This window comes from Eleutherodactylus coqui, chromosome 7 (genome assembly GCF_035609145.1).
Source record: "Eleutherodactylus coqui strain aEleCoq1 chromosome 7, aEleCoq1.hap1, whole genome shotgun sequence".
NCBI lineage: Eukaryota > Metazoa > Chordata > Amphibia > Anura > Eleutherodactylidae > Eleutherodactylus > Eleutherodactylus coqui.
Window position 1 is genome coordinate 51,303,849 of NC_089843.1, and position 13,632 is coordinate 51,317,480.

A 13,632-nucleotide genomic window follows, 5' to 3' on the forward strand; every position below is an offset into this window, starting at 1 on the left:
ATAGATAGATATGAGTTAGGGCTCCTGCACACTTGCGTTTTTCTTGCACGTTTTTTCACGTGATATCGCTGCATTTTTTCAAGTGACTGTCAATGGGACTTTCTAATGTTAAAAACGCATCGCACAAAAATTGCAGAGCACAAACTTGCGATGTGTTTTTAACTTTAGAAAGTCCCATTGACAATCACTTGAAATAAATGCAGTGATATCACGTAAAAAAACCATACAAGAAAAATGCAAGTAGATAGATAGATAAATATGAGTTAGATAAATAGATATGAGTTAGATAGATATGAGATAGATAGATAGATAGATAGATAGATAGATAGATAGGAGATAGATAGATGGATATGAGATAGATAGATAGATAGATATGAGATAGATAGATAGATAGATAGATATGAGATAGATAGATGGATATGAGATAGATAGATAGATAGATAGATAGATAGATAGATAGATAGATAGATAGATAGATATGAGATAGATAGATAGATAGATAGATAGATATAGATAGATATAGATAGATATGAGATAGATAGATAGATAGATAGATATAGATAGATATGAGATAGATAGATAGATAAATAGATAGATATGAGATAGATAGATAGATAGATAGATAGATAGATATGAGATAGATAGATAGATAGATAGATGATAGATAGATAGATAGGAGATAGATAGATAGATAGATGATAGATAGAAAGATAGATAGACAGGAGATAGATAGATAGATATGAGATAGATAGATAGATAGACAGATAGATAGATAGATAGATAGATAGATAGATAGATAGATATGAGATAGATAGATAGAGATAGATGTGAGATAGATAGAGACAGATAGATAGATATGAGATAGATAGATAGATAGATATGAGATAGATAGATGTGAGATAGATAGATAGATATGAGATAGATAGATAGATATGAGATAGATAGATAGATAGATATGAGATAGATAGATGGATAGATAGATAGATAGATAGATAGATAGATAGATAGATAGATAGACGGATAGATAGATAGATATGAGATAGATAGATAGATATGAGATAGATGGATAGATAGATAGATAGATAGATAGATAGATAGATAGATAGATAGATAGATAGATAGTGATCAGTGAACATTTGAAAAGTTTGGTTCAGCCAATTTGCGGAATTTCATTAAACCGAATCTACCTCAATACCCCTAAAACTGGTGTATAACATTATGTATAAGCCCTGTATAACACTCTTAGGCCATCTAAGAGTATTTCTACTACTTCTGAGTTGTTTTGAAGGCAAAGTTAATGAAGAAAAAGAAGAAGGGAAAAAAGAATTTCAGTAGGCTTGGCTTAGATAAACTACCCGAAGTTTGAGCTATTACCAAACTTAATTTTTGGGAAAGTTCAACCCAAAACAGGGTTTTACTGTTTCAGTTCACTCAACACTAATACAGACAGACAGACAGACAGATAGATAAATGTACATACAAAAACTAAGAGGGTAGAATCATTCTAAAATATGATTAATGGTTTATTTTATTTGAATTCATTCTATCACATTATTATCTCCATATCACACATAACACATCATTATCGGATTATTAGACAATGGCACGGATAAGGGTGCTAATACTTGGGATGCCATAAAACCTATAGCAACAGGAGTCTATATGCAGCATGGGCTGAGCAGTTTCAATACCACAAACTGTGAATACTTCATATTTGTATGGCAGCACTACTTCTGCCCATGGGTATTATTTGACAAATATCCTGATACCTTTCACTGTGTGATATATGAGGCATCATCGTAATGTGACCACATGAATCATGGTAATGGGATACGTGACACGTTTGGGGGTCCGGTGATATACACATGGATATTCTATTTTGCGGTTAGCAGCTGTCAGTCTTCATACTGCAACATACCTCCTTGCTTGTCACAGGTATGTCTGGTTAAAAAATCCACCCCAGCACCAGCTGAAAGGCTGAATTGGTCATTTTTCCGCTACAGGCAATATAGGATAATAAATATTGACCATGATAGTCATTGAAACGCATTAGAAATTGCTTCCACCTCCAACCTAGCCCATATTATAACAGTGTTTTTATATTTCCCCCATACACTCCAGCATCACCTAGCCAGATCCCATTGAGTATAAACTATGATTAGATACAAAAGTCTTTCAGAGATAATTCCAATTGTGAGCAGGATACTGGAGAATCGCAGTGTAGGTCTCGGGCCCAGGAGAGGTTGCAGGCTGTGCCCTGCGCAGCAGCATGCATGTCACAGGCATTGAGCAAACTCCACCCAACGGGAAAAGCCTTATGTTATCTATAAGAAACAAGAGACCCAAGAGGTTTATACCATAGAGGCAGACAATTTGGACACCTTGGAGAGATGGTGCCCCACCCTGGTGGATCCTAGCTTGTTTGCTATATTTGGTGGCAAAAACCTTCTCAGGATGCTGCTTTGCAGAGTAACTACACTGTTAGGGTAGAGAATAGGTCATGGGAAGCTTCCGGAGGTGGAAAACCAACACTGGACCCTACTGTCTTGATGACAGACACCAAAGTGGGTTCTGATACACCAGATTATAAGTCATTTGGGTCCATTGGGCGCTGGTGGCATTTATAACAGAGACTGCAATGCCAGTGTGAACGTAGCCTTAAGGAGACCTTCTTTATACCACCCTATAGTTAAGAGTCCTTGTTGCAGGGTACTCCCTATGTTGCGGTATCCAGGAGAGTCTCTGATTGGTGGTAAATAGAGATGAGCGAGTATACTCGCTAAAGGCAATTGCTCGAGCGAGAATTGCCCTTAGCGAGTATCTCCCCTCTCAAGACTGAAGGTTCGGGTGCCGGCGCGAGGGAGCGGGGAGTAGCGGCAGTCAGCAGGAGGGAGCGGGGGGGGGGGAGGGAGGGAGAGAGAGATCTCCCCTCCGTTCCGCCCCGCTCTCCCCCGCAGCTCCCTGCCCGCCGCCGGCACCTGAACCTTTTGCCTCGAGTGGGCAGGTACTCGCTAAGGGCAATGCTCGCTCGAGCAATTGCCTTTAGGAGTATACTCGCTCATCTCTAGTGGTAAATGTCTTATGGGAACCAGCCGGCAAAAGCAAGGTCAAAGCAGAGTCAAAGGTAAAGTCGAAGCTGAGAAAGCAGCAGTAACAGGGAGTAAATTAGAAAAGAAGCCAGGAAGTCAACAGCCTAGGTGTCACAACCAAGGTGCAGTCCAGAAACATAAACCAGATATGAACAATAGGGTCATAGTCAGGAAAATTAAAGAGGTTTTCAGGGACTAAAATTTTGATGGCCTATCCTCAGGATAGAACATCAATATCAGATTGGTGGGGGAACGACTCTTGCCAATGAGCTGTGTGAAGAGGCTGTGGTGTTCAGGCAAGTGTTGTAGTCGCTTCACTGTATATCAGATACAGTTCCATACATTTTATAGTGGCTGTACCTGGGATTGCAGCTCAATCCCATTCACTTAAATTGCACATAAGCCATGTGACGGACGGATGGGACATCACAGGCTATTACTACTTGAAACACCTGATCGGTGGGAGTGTTGGATGTTGGCTCTCCATAGATCTGATATTAATGACCTATTCTGAGGGTTAGTTCTTAGGATTTTATTCGCAGAAAACCCCATTGAGTGAAACAGTATATGAGGGCTGGAGACAGGCACTAGGCAGAACAAGTGTCTGAAATGCAACATGGCCAGAACAGTACAGTAGGGGGAAAAGCAACAGAGTGGTGTTGGAGCAGAGAGAGGTAGATAATGACTACCAAGCCAGGTTGATACCTTTAGGCGGAGATACATATGACAAATAGTCTCAATTTTTTTCACCAACTTGGAAAACCCCCTTCAGGGATTGCCTAGTTGTAAACTATTCATGGCCTACTGTATTCTTAGGATACCACCAATGGCAGATCACCAGGGGTCTGGAATTCCTACTGATCAGCTGTTCTCTGGGCCATTTTGCTTATGCACTTAGCTGTTTTTTTCAGTAAACATACAGCTTGACTCTCATTGCAGTGGTGAGGCTTAGTATTGCAGGTAAAGTTCCCATTCACGTCAATGAGAACCTGGCCTGTAATACCAAACCTGGCCACTGCAGTGGGAATGGAGCTGCCTGCTTCCTGCAGAAATCAGCTCAGTGCACAAATGCACTGTGCTGATGAACAGCTGATCAGCAGGGTTTACAGGTGGACCCTGCTGATCTACTATCCATGCCCTATCATAAGGATAGGCCATCAATAGTTAAAAAAGTGGACAACCCCATACACTGTCATAGCCTTTTTTAGTGTATTCATATGTTGGGGTGGAGGGAGGTAAGGTAGAGAAGTGTTGGAATTTTTGACTATATAACCATATTAAATGTTTTTCTACCATGTTTGAGAATACAATTAGAATGGGCAAGTACAATACTGGAAATTTTTAGGGTTTTATTCCCTCTTGGCCATTGCTGGCTACATATCTCAGTACAGACTACAACTATGTAGGTCGTCCCTCATTGAAGCCATGATCTCTTGGATCTTTCGGAACAAATGACTTTTCATTTTCTCATTCCATCTACTGACCATTAAGTCCTTTCTGTCCCCATGGTCCCCATGTGATGGAACAACAGTTTCGATAAGTCTGACCGATCACCGACAGGTGGAGATACATCAGATTTTTAAAGAACATGATGTGTACTTTTATTTACATGTTTACCTTGCTCTTTTCATGTAGCTATGACACCGGAGCCCTCGGATTATTGACATTATTCCATCTTTAGTAATTAATGTCCTGGATACAGGGCGTGTCGCTCTCCAGCAAGGTCATGGCGTGACAAGCAGACGAAAATATCAGTAATCCATGAATGCCCCCGCAGATGCCAGTGATGCCACAAGTGGAGGATCAGCCTTTTTCATTTGCAAATAACTTTAGATGTTGAGAACAAAGAGTTACAAACTCAATCTTCTGGGTCTCTGTGACATCCGAAATGATCATCACGGTGGTCTGGAGAGAACTGTAATCCACGAGGTCAAGGAAGTTTCCAGCAGGACTTCTGCGGAGAAGCTACCTGATGGCTATGTACACTCATTGATTAAAAAAATGAATGGACCTAGATAGAAATGTCATATGGCTGCAAAACTCAGCATGCAGTTATGTTTTAGTCAGGTATGTAAGTCATTACAGTTGTGGTCTGATTAGACACTGGGTCTTGCCATCAAAGGCTGTAAAAGTGTTTCCCCGTTGCTCTATAAAAAGGGTCAGGAACGCTATCTTTTCTATTTAGGGAGAGCGCCTAGAAGGGGAGGAGGCTTATAAGGCCATTTATGCTCCTCTGGGTAATATGCAAATAAGGGAGATGGAACAATCCCTCTTCAGCTCCAATAGGTGGCACTGCAGAGGTATTGTTACATCTCCCTCATTTGCATATTTCTATAAAAAGGCTCTGATAGGCTACTTTTAATGCAGTGTATTTCTTGTTGAGAGATCATTGACTACTAGACATGCCTCTGCAACGCACTCAAAAACATTTTGCCCAGTTAAAGAGACTCTGTCTCCTACTTTTAGCCCTACGAGCTAAGATTATAGGTTGAAAGAAGATGACCAATGGAGTCCAGGGATGTAAGTGTTATACTTAGCTTCCCCAGTGTGAGCGCTGAAATCTGCGGTCGCAGTACATTGCCCCAACTGCTGGTGTGACGGTCTGGGGAGTCACGCATTTGACAGTTGGTCATCCCTAGATATGAGGGACACTAATTGCTCAGCAGTATGTTCAGGAATCCCTGTGGCAACATGCTGTTTGTTATGGCAGGGCTTCCAGGCTACAGGTGGCCCAACAGGGTGCTAGGACCTCTTCTGAATTTTACAGTTTTTCTCAATAAAATTATTCTTTGACTTTAATATTGCAATCACTTTCACGTATCATCATTATAGTCAGACACAGAAGATTTCAACAACTCCTTCTTGGTGCATTATTTCTTGCCAATGTGTGTAGCTTTCCATAATAATGAGGCCGAGAGAGCCTCCTATCCCGGCAGACAATTCTTCTTAAAGGGGTTGTCTAATTTGCAAAAAAACATTTTCATATACCCTTTAAGGGAAGTTAAAGGGGTTGTCAGAGTTGTAATATCTCAGTACAATCCTTTCTCCATGCAGTAACACAAGCAATAGTCATAAACTCACCTCTCTCTGCTTCCGCTGTGTTCTGTGCCGGTGCTCAGCCCCCCGCTCCAGTCTGTGTTTACAGCTGTAGTCCCACCCGATTTATGGGACATCACAAGGCCTGCACCCAATAACAGTGCTTAGTGATTAATTTCCGAGCTCTGTCATTGGCTGCAGCCCCTGTGTCTTGTAAACCAGGCAGCTGTAAACACAGACTGGAGCAGGGGACTGAGCACCGGCGCAGAACAGAGCGGGAGAGGAGACAGGTGAGTATATGACTATTTCTTGTGTTTTTGTATGGGGAAGGAATTGTACCGAGATTCTACAACTTGAACAACCACTTTAAAAGGGTGGTGGTGGGGGGGTCCTCTGTTTAAAATTGTCATCTCTTGGCCACAGTGGATAGTGATTGCAAAAAGCATCTCTTGCTCTGTAGGAACTCTCCTGTCCTGTATTACACTGACAGAGAACACAAGCCATAAATGTCTATTAAATGGGACCCACACCTATGTGGAGAAGGAGGGTTCCCCGACCCATCTGGTGATGTGTCTGCCGGCCACCTACCTGGAATTTCTATAGGAAGAATCTATGGTTGGAATACCCCTTTAAACAATTTTGAAAGCGTCTTCCATCATATGTGTATTTCCTTCATGAATACAGCACCAGAACCAAGCTTCTAACATAAGTACAGCACCAGAACCAAACTCATAACATAAATTAAGCACCAGAACCAAGCTCATCACATAAATACAGCCCTAGAACCAAGCTTATAACATAGCAAGCAGTTGTAAAATTAAGTGATTACGTGCAGGGGGTGCCAATGGGCTGACACTATTGCCTTGGAACACCAGAGGGGAGAAGACAGAACTAGGAGGAGGAGGATTTCTCTAGCTCCACAAGATGCTGCTACACAGAGGAAGAAGATCATCTGGCCAGGAAGTCCTAAGGTTCGTGGTTGCCCTCCAGCCTACATCCATCTGGTGTCACACTACTGTATGTCACACATAGCCAAGTCATGTACTTCAAGGCCTGTTAAAAGCTCAGATCTTGATTCATGGCTATAGCTAATACTCCAGTAGGTGGCTCTAGGGAGGTTTATTCCATTGCTCAGTTACCAAAAACTGGTAGATCACAGTAGGTGGCAGTGCCAACAGACCTAGCAATGGATACTATGCACCAAGAAATACAGCTTTCTACCTGCCAGGATATAGGAGGAGGTGCTGAGGTCAGCACCGGCCCATGCTGAGCTCAATACTGGCAGGCACTGTGGCGTAAGCCATGGGAAGAAGATAGAAGGGCGGAGTTTGGCGCCAGGTACCAGGTTATGGAGTGAATGCCTGACAAAGATACCTGCTGTTGGTATAGCTGAGCAGTGACGGTAATAATCCCCATCTTCATTTTCTCCATTAACGAATTCTGCATACACCAACTCCGGGAAGGGGAATCTTGGCATTGCAGCCATAAGCACAGCTATTGGTTAATGTAGCCACCTATCCAACTTCTGTGCTAAAAATGATGTAGCCATGTGGCCACATAAAGTGCTTTCATTTTTTCCCTTTAGGAATCATGTTACCAGTAGTAGAAATGCTCCGTGGTAAGTAGGGGCCCCTTTACAGAACTTCATTGGGTCCCAGCAGCTTCGTGTTACTCCTCTGGCTTGTTTGATATGCTATTATTTAGACTGGACACAGAATGGGTTGTATTTACTGGCGTCATACGTACCTTCATCTATATAAACACATAAGACATCAGGACGATGGACTGCGTGTGTGCACAATCCATCTTCACTCACATTGCGCCCTCTATCGGCTAGTAAGTGAACTACATTCCTTTTACTTCGTGTTTATGAGACGTTTTAAAATACGGTAATTTTATTGCATTTTTAATCATTAAATTATTGCATCAAACTTAATTTAAAAAACTCAATAAGCAGTAGAGCAGATCCATGAAGAAGAACTGAAAATTGTGCCATAGGTCCTCATCTTCTGTCAGTACCCTCCCTCTTAAAATGTTCTCCAGCAGTAAATATTAGCATATTACACATTTATGCATGCATGAGTATAATATACATAGCACATATCATTACCCACCCAGACAATGCAATCAATCAGAACTATATTTAAGCAAATCATAATCTCCCCCATCACTGCCCCCTCCCCTCCCCAAAAAACGTTTAGGCCCGATGATCACGGACGGATTTGATTTGCGGGGCGCCGGCGCTGGAGACCTGCAAGTCAAGCCACTCATAGGGATGTCGATGTCAACTTTTTCCCAGCGTGCGGATCGCACGCATGGGAGAAAATCACAGCATGCTCCATTTACTGTGGATTCCCGCACGGACGGCTTCCATTGAAGTCAATGGAAGCCGTACAATCCATGGCACATAGTAAGAAAGCATACTGAGTGGGACTAAGCAACAAATGCCCGTCATAACTGAATGACCTGGAAAAAATAACTATGGGGACATCATAAAGCTCTCTAAATTGTTCAGAACTATAAAAAAAAGGACTATCAGCCCTAGTAATAAAAGAGATCCCCAAAGTGGCCTAAGTAGTAACAGTGCCCCCTATATTGGCCCCAGTAGTAATAATGTCCCTTATATTAGCCTCTGTAGTAATAGTGACCCCCATATTAGCTCTAGTAGCAACAGTGTCCCCTATATTGGGCCTAGTAGTAATAGTGACCTCCACAGTGGCATCATTAATAATATTGTTTTCTATATTGGCCCCAGTAGTAACAGTGTCCCTTATATTTGCCCCTGTAGTAATATTGAACACCCCAAAATGGGCTCAGTAGCAATAGTGTCCCCTGTATTGGCGTACGTAGTAGCAATGTCCCCTATATCGGTCCCAATAGTAATAGTGACCCCCACAGTGGCCTCAGTAATAATAGTGTCCCTTATATTGGCCCCAGTAGTAATAGTGACCTTGGCAGTGGCTGCAGTAGTAATATTGGTCCCCATATTAGCTACAGTAGTAATAGTGACGCCTATATGGACCCCAATAGTAATAGTGACCCCTATATTAGCCCAGTAGTAATAGTGAGACCCTCTATTAGCCCCAACAGTAAAAATGACCCCTACATCGGCTCCAATAGTAATAATGGCCTATATATTGGCTCCAGTAGTAATAGTGACCTCTATATTAGCCTCAGTAGTAATAGTAACCCCTATATTAGCCCTAGTAGTACCCCAGTAGAAATAGTGACCCTCACAGTAGCTTCAGTAGTATTACTATTACTACTGGGGCTGATATAGGGGAAACTATTACGAATAATGTCCCCTTTATTGACCCCAAGAGCAACAGTAACCCCCATAGTAGCTCCAGTAGTAATAGAGCCCCCTGAAAGCTATATACTTACCTTCTCCTGGTCTTCAGAGCGCTCCTGCGGGCAGAAGTGTGTGCGCTGGGACTCCTCCTCCCCTATCCTCTTCTCCTGTAGAACTAACGAGGAGAGATCAGGGGAGGAAGATCCCGGAGGAACACACTGACGTTACCAGCACCTTGGCTGGTAATCATCTTCATGGTGCCCCGAAACCAGGACAAAAGAGGGACAGATGTCCAGAAAGCGAGACAAATAGCGGTCCCACTTGGGACCCTGGGGAAAGCGGGGCACAGGGTTCCAAAGCAGGACTGTCCCACCTAAATCGGGACGTCTGGTCACCTTATGTATATAGCAAATCCATGTAGATGCAAAATTTGTTTAAATTTATTCAATAATTTTATTATTAGAATAGAGTAGAAATTAAGACTTAATTGTGTTGAAAATGCAACATTGATAAAAATGATCTGATTAAAAATAAAAAAAAAGATATTAGCATATTAGCTCGCGTCCTGTACTCTATAGAGTGATTTATTACTATTCGATATTTATAAGTCAGCTTATTCAGACAGGTTATGTGTTAATGTGTAAAAACTATCATTGATACAGTGCCTTGCAAAAGTATTCAACCCCCCCCCCCCGAAACGTTCCCGATTTGTCTGGATTGCAGATGACACTTGCACACCTACTGGTATTTTATTTCAAATCAGTATGCTCTAAAAAGTTTCCAAGCTCGTAATTTATGATTTGTTAACAAAGTAAAAATGCTGCATACATATCCAACCCCTGAGTCATAGAAACTCCAGATTTGCACGGATGAAAGGTATTGCTTGGAGTAAAAAAAATAATTGTTTAAAAAACTGTCATAGAAGACGACAATAAAATGTGTTGATTGCATAACTATTCATTTCCTGAATTGTCGAATATCGAAGTTTATACAGGTGCGAAACAATTTCCTAAAAAGACTTAATTTCCCGGCAATTAGATTCCATAAGTCAATCATTGAAATAATTGGCCCGTTTTCAGGATGAAATCCCCTCAGTTAATGTGGGAAGGGAATCTGGGCAGCTGTAAAAGAGTCAATCATCCACTCTATAGAACATTCCTAAAAAGTTACAGAAGTAATAGAAGCACTTACAATGGCCAATGAGTTCTAAGCAGACTTCGGTGCTTTAACCGACAACGGAAGGTTCGTCTTAAAAAAGTGGAAGCCAAGCATCAAGACGTCATCTAAGCAAAGCTCAACCATCAAATCCTAAGTCTAGCATGAAGATTTCTGATTAGATCAACATACGTTTCTTGGAGCTACACAGCTCAGAATCTGATACTTAAGGTTTTAATGGTCCATTGGTTGAAATCATATGAAGAGGTTAGGGTAAAATTGGCCGGTATGGGAAGGCGGTAGATGAGGAACCAACAAAGAATCTTCGCAAGCTCTAAGAGAACAAATGATGAAATTGTGGTTAATTTAGACCTGATTTTGATTTCAGTGGGAACCTTAGAAGGTACCTCCTTTTTCCCGCAGATGTGAATGAGTTGGTAACTTATGTCGAGGGTGGGTGGTATGGCAACATGAAATGCAACAGATGAAGTAACCAAAATGTGCAATATTTATTCAAGAACTAAGAAATGAAAGTCAACAAAGTTATGATGGCAAATAGGTAGTTTACCTTTTGCCTTAAAATGGTTTGTTGCTAACTATCGACAGCTAAATTCTAGGCGTTACAATACTTTGTACTTAAAGAGACTTTGTAACCTACTTTTAGCCCTGAGAGCTGAGCTCAAGGGCTGAAAGAAGGTGAACCATCGAGGCCATGGATGTAAGTGTTATATTTACTTTATCCATTATACCCCGGATGTGAGCAATGGAAGCCACCATTGCAGTGCATTGAGGGGTGCTGCTAAGTAGTCCGCCCACTGGCATAACTATAGGGCAGTGGTCCCCAACCTTTTTGGCACCAGGGACCGGCTTCAAGCAAGACCATTTTTACAAGGCCCGACAGGGTTGGGCGGGACACGGGCGGGGCTTTGGTTATATGGGGCGGGGTTATGAAGGGAGTTGGAGTTTAGTGCATTCTTATTTAATTATGACATTTAGAATGTCCTGGCAGTACACACATAGGGCAGTATATAATCTACCCCCCCCCTCCAGCACACACATAGGGCAGCATATAAATTACCCCCCAGTAATAGACAGCCCCCACCCCTCAGTAATTAGCAGCCCCTCCCCCTGTAATAAGTAGCCCCTCCCTCAGTAATAAGTAGCCCCCCCAGTAATAAGCAGGTCCCCCCCATAATAAGGAGGTCCCCCCCCCGTAATAAGTAGGTCCGCCCCCAGTAATAGGCAGCGCCCCACCCTCAGTAATAGGCAGCCCCCCCAGTAATAGGCAGCCCCCCAGTAATAAGCAGCCCCTTCCCCTGTAATAAGTAGCCCCCACCCCCCAGTAATAAGAAGCCCCCCCCCAGTAAGCAATCCCCCCAGTAATAGGCAGCCCCCCCCAGTAATAAGCAGCCCCCCCCCAGTAATAAGTAGCCCCCCCCAGTAATAAGCAGGTCCCCCAGCCAGTAATAGGCAGCCCCCCCCAGTAATAGGCAGCCCCCCAGTAATAGGCAGCCCCTTCCCCTGTAATAAGTAACCCCCACCCCCACCCCCAGTAATAACCAGCCCCCCCAGTAATAGGCAGCCCCTTCCCCTGTAATAAGTAGCCCCCCCCCAGTAATAGGCAGCCTCCTGTAATAGGCAGCCCCCCCCCCAGTAATAGGCAGCCCCCCCAGTAATAGGCAGCCCCTTCCCCTGTAATAGGCAGCCCTCCCCCCAGTAGTAAGCAGCCCCCCAACCCATGTACTTACCTCCTCCCTGCTGTCGCTCTCTGTCTGCTTGCCCTGACGTCAGTGTGCAGCCCAGAATGCTTCCTCCCCGAGTCCTCTCCTGCGGAACTAATGAGCAGGGGACTCAGGGAAGAGGATCCTGGCTGCACACTGACTTCAGTGAGCGCCGGGATCAGTGCGATTACCAGCAGGGAGCTGCGGCGCCCCCGCTGGTAATCGCTTCAGTGGTCAGCGGCGTCGGCACGCCGCAGGCCACATAACACAAGGCAGCAGGCCGGATTCGGCCCGCGGGCCTTGTGTTTAGAGCAAAAGTTCCCGGCGGTGCCGCGGACCGGCGCTAACCACCCAACGGCCCGGCCCCGGTCCGCGGCCCGGCGGTTGGGGACCCCTGCTATAGGGGATGTGGGGGAAGTGGTTGCACCTGGGCCAAGGAGCCTTAGAGGGCCCATATGGCCTCTCTGCTCCATATAAAGAGCCTAGTACTATGAGTAACACATTATAGTTGGGGACCCTGTTACAGGTTTTGCATTGGGGCCCATGAGCCTCAAGTTACGCCTCTGAGTCCGCCCATTATAAAATTAGAATGAGCGGACTACTTATCGTGCCACTCAATACACTGAGCAGCTGCTTTCAGTGGTGACACTAGGGGAACAATTGGGAAGGTAAGTATAAAACATCCCTGGACTCAGCGCGTCACCTACTTTCAATCCATTGGCTTAGATTTTAGGGATAAGGTGACAGATTCCTTTTAGTGCAAAATAATACCAATGTTGGGAAAGCAGTTTCAATAATGCTGTAAACAGATCAGTCCTGTTGAGCAGAAATATAAATCATGTAACACAATAAGGTTTGTCTCTAAAGGATTGACACTTCACTTTTGGTAATCCATACTCCACTCAGTCTCTTACGAAAGCTAATTCCCCTTTTACTCAGGCAATGTTTCTTTAAAAAACGCTTTATTTATACCAGGTTCAAACTCCGAAAACTTGCATAAAGTCCATTTTCTGTAGTGCTAAAACTAACTCCTACAGCAGGCCTGCTAAGTAATGGACCAATTTGCTTTCTTGTGTGCATGTCTACCATGGAGGCCAGCCACACTTACAAGTCATTGCGTGGAAATTGTCACTACAACTGGCCCAGACTAGTCCACAGTCAGGAGTTCTAATACCCTACTGCGTTGGGAACATAGCACAGTATCTCTCTCTCTCTTTGGTGGCTCCAGGAAACAGCAGGCAGTCTCAATTTCCTCAATCTATAGCCGCTGTGTCTCCTTTGCTGCTACCTGCAGTCTTCAGCAGCTTTCTCTGCAGACTATTGAGCGTCTTTTTGGCAG

General features: G+C 43.6%; 1 long non-coding RNA gene across 1 annotated transcript in view; it reads left to right on the forward strand.

Annotated features, from left to right (window-relative positions):
• LOC136573318 (uncharacterized) overlaps positions 1-5,888 on the forward strand; it is a 15,129-nt gene extending 9,241 nt beyond the window's left edge. The window contains exon 2 of the long non-coding RNA XR_010785868.1: positions 4,725-5,888. This is a non-coding gene — a long non-coding RNA (uncharacterized lncRNA). The remainder of the gene's footprint in view (positions 1-4,724) is intronic.
• Positions 5,889-13,632: the final 7,744 nt, after the last annotated feature.